Source organism: Dioscorea cayenensis, chromosome 16, assembly GCF_009730915.1.
Source record: "Dioscorea cayenensis subsp. rotundata cultivar TDr96_F1 chromosome 16, TDr96_F1_v2_PseudoChromosome.rev07_lg8_w22 25.fasta, whole genome shotgun sequence".
NCBI lineage: Eukaryota > Viridiplantae > Streptophyta > Magnoliopsida > Dioscoreales > Dioscoreaceae > Dioscorea > Dioscorea cayenensis.
The window spans coordinates 7,878,096-7,884,017 of NC_052486.1; the positions used below are offsets into that span (position 1 = coordinate 7,878,096).

A 5,922-nucleotide genomic window follows, 5' to 3' on the forward strand; every position below is an offset into this window, starting at 1 on the left:
GCCTATTCTTATCATTATTGCCCTTGTAATTTTCTTGCTTGTTGTGGGACTGCTATACTTGTATTGTTAATTACGTTATTGCACATACTAGAGTAAGAACATGTTGGAGTTTTAAGGTTAGAAAATAAGTGATGGAGGAGTAATAGGAGCTCCTTGGCCCCGTGGAATACTATGACCCCTGTGTCACTCACAGGGTATTACTTGACGATCCCGTACACTTGCGGGCACACAATGAAGTTTTTGGCGCCGTTGCCGGGGACATTAAGGAATTCTTGGAAACTTCTAGCTTATTGCTCTAACTAATTTTTCTTTTCTTTCATTTCTTCTTTTATTTTGTCTTACTTCTTTTTTGAGCTTAACTTTCTTTATCTTTATTGACTTTGCAAGGTACTGTGTATGACACGAGCAAACCCATCAAACCTAGTCGCACAAGACAGTGAAATTGAGAGAAACTTGCGTCGAAGACTTAGAGAAGTGAGTGAAAGCACTAGTGAAAGAAATATTGAAATTGAGGACAGAGAATCTGTAGTCATGGCTGAAGAAAGACGTACTTTGTCCGAGTATGAAAGGCCGCAATTTACGGGTAAAGAATTTAGTGTGCAAGCTCCATCCATCGCCACAAATAATTTTGAGATCAAGGCAAGCACCATCGGCATGATCCAAAATTCAGTACAATTTAATGGACTTGCAAATGAAGATGCCCATGATCACCTCTCCCGTTTCCTTCAAATTTGTTCTACCTTCAAGATAAATGGGGTGACTGATGACGCAATCCGGCTATGATTGTTCCCTTTCAGTTTGAGTGATGGAGCAAACTGTTGGCTCACATCCTTACCACCGGGATCGATCAAAACATGGAAAGATATGGTGGAAAAATTCTTGGGAAGGTATTTTCCTCCTAGCAAGACGGCGAAGCTAAGGCAAGAAATTTCAGCATTCAAACAAGGGGAGTCGGAAACACTTTTTGAAGCTTATGAGAGATTCAAGGATCTTCTTCGAAGATGCCCCCATCATGGCTTTGCTTCTTGGATGCGAGTTCAGATCATCTACAACAGATTAAACTATGCAACCCGTCAATTAATTGATGCCGCAGCGGGTGGATCCCTTAGCAACAAGTACCCTGACGAAGCCGAGCAACTACTTGAATCGATGGCAAGCAATGAGTCTCATTGGGCCTCAAGAGGTGCACCACAAAAAGGTGCCGGAATCTATGAAGTCAGTGCTAATGATGCTCTTACAGCAAAGGTTGATGTTTTGTCTCGAAAGTTAGATTTGCTCATGGGGAGTAGCTCGAAGTCGGAGTCGGTGATGAGTTGTAGCACTTGTGGTGGAGGGCATGAAGTTGCTCATTGTCCAATTGCTAGTTCCTCCGTCGCCCCAATTGAGAATGTTGATTATATTGGGGGACAAAGGCCACAAGGGAATCCGTATAGCTCGACTTATTATCCGGGGTGGAAATACCACCCAAACTTTTCTTGGAATCAAGGGCAACAACAAAAAGCCGCCCCACCTCAACAAAATTCCCAAATGCAACAACCAATTTTGGAGAAGAGGTTCACTACTGAAGATGTGCTTGCCAAGTTCATGATTAACACTGAATCCAGGTTCAACAGCATAACTAGCAGTATGGAGAATCAGTTCAGTAAGGTGAATGCTCAGCTTACTCAACACGCTGGGCAATTCAACGAAATAGGCTCAATCTTGCGGAACCTCCAAGCCTCAGTGCAGTCCCTTGAACACCAAGTGGGGCAGCTTGCTAAAGCAAGTTTTGAGCAACCTTCAGGCAGTCTTCCTAGCAATACTGAGGAGAACCCAAGAGAGCACTTAAAGGCCATTGCCCTTAGAAGCGGGAAACAGGTTGAGATAAGGGTCAGAGTTGACCCAAGTGTCAAGGAGACTAGGGTAGCCGAAGTGGAAGACCCTAACATAGTGGAGAAAGTTATCGAGAAAAGCAAGCAGAGTGAAGATAAGGAAAGTCCACAAAAGGGTTCATCAAAGCCGTCTGAATACAAACCTCCAATTCCCTATCCGGCTAGATTGAAGCAAGATAAGGAGGATGCTCAATTTAGAAAATTTGTCAACATCTTCAAGCAACTCCATATAAACATCCCGATTGTGGAAGCTTTAACTCAAATGCCCAAGTATGCCAAGTTTTTGAAGGAATTGCTAACAAACAAGAGAAAATTGGAAGAAGAGGGCACAGTTGCACTCACGGGAAATTGCTCGGCCATTTTGGAGAAGAAGCTCCCACAAAAATTGAAAGATCCTGGAAGCTTCATAATCCCATGTGTACTTGAGGATGGGGTTCAAGAAAATGCCCTAGCGGACTCGGGGGCAAGCATTAATGTTATGTCCCTGCACCATGTATGTGAAGCTTGGTCTTGAGGAACTTAGACCCACGAGAATGATTTTACAATTGGCGGATCGATCAACAAGGAAGCCTCGTGGGATTTTAGAAGATGTGATTGTCCGGGTGGACAAATTTGTGTTCCTTGTGGATTTTGTCATCATGGATATTGATGAAGATGTGGAGACACCGTTGATTCTTGGTCGGCCATTCCTCACTACCTCCGGTGCCCTAATTGACCTTAAAGGAGGAAAATTAACATTAAGAGTTGGTGAGGAAGAAGCAGTGTACACTCTACCGGCGGCCATGAAACACTCTTTAGACCATGATGACATGTTTTATTTTGTTGATGAAACTGAACTTTTAATCTCTGATTGTGTGCAGGAGGTGCTATCATTGAACCCATTAGATGAGTACTTGAGAGAGCTAGAAAATGAAGATCAAGAAGAACCTCACTCTCCTCTTCCAAGTCCCAATTTAAAGAAGCCAAAGGAGAAAGTTATGTGTACCAATGCCAAAGAAAAAGAGAAAAAAGATTCAATGTTGAAGAAAATTTGGAGTGAGGTTCTGGGAAAAAAGAAGAAAGTTATTACTCATTCTCAACAAACACCCCAAGAAAAGAAGGTAAAATCTTCACCTCCTTTTGCTCATGAAAAATGTGACGTTTATTCATTGATGTCCTTGAATTTACCGGGAAGTAACAACAACAATTCAAAGATGATCAGGGGAAATTTCAAACTATTCGAGCCCCCATGAGGTAAGTAACAAGGTACGTCAAGCTCGTGACGTTAAACAAGCGCTTCTTGGGAGGCAACCCAAGCATTCGGGGGTTTATTTTCATGTTTGTTAGTTCTTTGTGTTCAAGTTCATGTTATTGTCATTTTTCGTATTTTCTTAGAGTTGTGAATTTGAATAAGTCCATGTCCTAACTAGTTTGTTCATCATGATCATTGTTCATGTGGTTGTTTACTTAATTTTTATTGTGGAGTAACACTTGATTTGGTCATCATTTCATACATTAGATCGAGCATTTGAACCATTATTTTATGTCGGAGATGATTTTAGAACATAGTGTAGCCATGGCCATGTGTTTGGAGAAGCTAGGATGACTTTAAAACCTGATTTTAGAAGCCATGAGGACCTCAATGAGCTGCTCATTGAGGGCAGCTCATTGAGGTCCTCAAGAAATTCCAGAAAGTTTACACTACCTCTCGTGGCCTCAATGAGCTCCTCATTGAGGTCCTCAAGACCATCCATCAACTTTTTTCTACCTCTCATGGCCTCAATGAGCTCCTCATTGAGGTCCTCAAGAAATTCCAGCAACATTACACTAGGGCAAACGGCCTCAATGAGCTCCTTATTGAGACCGTATGACCCACTTTTTGCATGTGAACTTGGCCATTTTCTCTCATCTCTTCATTGTTCTTCTTCTCCAACCGAGCCCTAGCCTCCATGAGCTCTCTCTCCATGGCTGGATCTCACTAGATAGTGCTCTAAATCATCTCCAAATCTCTTTGGGAAGTAGATCTAGTGTTTCTCTTCGAGATCCACTCAAGTGTTTTCAAGATCTTAGTTGGTATGAAGCTTGGTTGATGAAAACTTGTCTTTTCTTTTTCTTCTTGCTTTCTTGAGCTTGTGTGTGGATGTTTCAAGCTTTTTGCTTGTATTTTATGGTATGAACATCATGTCTTTGTATGATCTTGAATTTTTGTATAAATGTTTTCGAATTCATGACTTGGGGGAAACTCTTGCAAAATGAATAGTACCCATACTGTCTCAATGAGCTCCTCATTGAGGCCCATATGGACACTATTCATTTCATATTCTTCATGTTTTAGCCCTTCTCATGCCATATGATACATGCTTTTTGATTCCTTTCATTCTTATTTGAATTTTTATTGATGTAGGAATGCCACAAGTCAAGAAATTTTCCTCAAAACATCCAAGAAACACAATGCCAACCCCGAAGAACCACACTTTAAGCATGATTATCATAAGGCGAAGTGTGAAGTTTTGAAGACCAAACCATGTGGCACACTTCATCACATAGAATGGGGTATTTTGGAAATATTTGGGACGCATGAACAATTCAAGGAATTACTTTCACATGGTTTTTGGTGAATCTATTCTCAATTGATGATCCTACTTTTCGCCAACATACTTGGAGGTTTTGAGCAATTTCGAAGCACACCAAGACAACCACATCTTCAACATCTTGTGATGACTAGTTGGACATTTGAGCATGGACATTTGCTTTACTTCTTTAGTTTATTTCTTTGCTTTACTTTTTATGCAAGTGTGTTTGTATGATTGTAATAAGTTGGAAAGGGGATGCCCTACCAACCTTGTGTAGAACTTTGCTAGTCTTCATCTAGTATTGTTGTGTTTTGACTACTCCCTATTATTTATTTTTGCATTCTTAATTTTTGTTTGGAATGATGATGCCCCTTTATGCCGTGAAGGGCATTAAGGGAGCTTGGTGAGCCTTCCCATATTTCATGGAAGGCGGACCCGACATGCAACGCTTGCAACACCTTTTGTTCGGGTCACCTCTCACCGTATGCACAAGATTTAACCGGGGAAGTTCGTTCCACCATCCTCCATCATTTTCATTGCACATATTATTATGTTTTTCATGATTAGTGTACATTGGGGACAATGTACAACACTAGGTGTGGGGATGGGTGTATTGTATGTATTAGGATGATTATTTACATGCTAGTGTACCCATGATGGCTTGTTCATTATTGTAAGACTCTTCTAGCATGGTTTAATGATCGATTTGAGTTACATACTTGTTGTTGTACTCTATTGAATCTTGTTTCACCTCTAGTATTGTCTTGTGCACTGAATCTTGTGTTGATGCCCTAGGAATAGCCAACATGACTACTCTAACTCTCTTGTATGCTTAACACACAACTTTGAGTATTTGGTCTTTGAGTACTAAGTTCTTTCATTCAATGAACTCTTAAGAACTTCCGAGTCTTGTTGAGCTAGCCCTAGTTTTGTGGCATGTAGAGTAGTCTGAAGACATGATCTAGGATGAATGTGAAAAAAAAAATGAGAGAAAAAGAAAAAAAATGAGTCTATGTCAGTATTCCTCTGCTAATGAAGCATGAATGCGTCTATGTAGACTGTAATCGAGTAGTTGGGTGGCTCTTGTGCCTAACCAGCATGTGCACCCTCTAGAAAGATTTTTTGGTGCAGTCTATGTTAGTCGGACTCAAAAAAGAAAGAAAAAAATGAAATGAAATGAAAATAAAAACCCTAGTGATCTTTTTGGCTACCTACTAGAGGCTTTGAGAAGAATAGGGAGTTAGTTCGAGTTCAAGATTCGGAAGGATCTTACTTGCTCATTGGAGCAGCACTTAGCATTTTAAGACTTAGTACTCTTACATGTGGAGTGATTAGCATCTAGAGCTGTACTGATTGAAGTCAGTAGGCTAGACCAGTTCAGGGTAGATGAAATACAAGATTCACACATATGGCACAGACATATAAGAGGTGAGACAGGATCTTTCTTTTGTGCTTAATGTTTGTAACTCATTATCTGTTATCATTTCCTAATGCTTGTA

General features: G+C 40.6%; 1 non-coding gene across 1 annotated transcript; it reads right to left on the reverse strand.

Annotated features, from left to right (window-relative positions):
• Positions 1-912: 912 nt before the first annotated feature.
• LOC120279899 lies at positions 913-1,019 on the reverse strand. Its single transcript, XR_005542201.1, has one exon. It is a non-coding gene; the product is annotated as a small nucleolar RNA R71 (small nucleolar RNA).
• Positions 1,020-5,922: the final 4,903 nt, after the last annotated feature.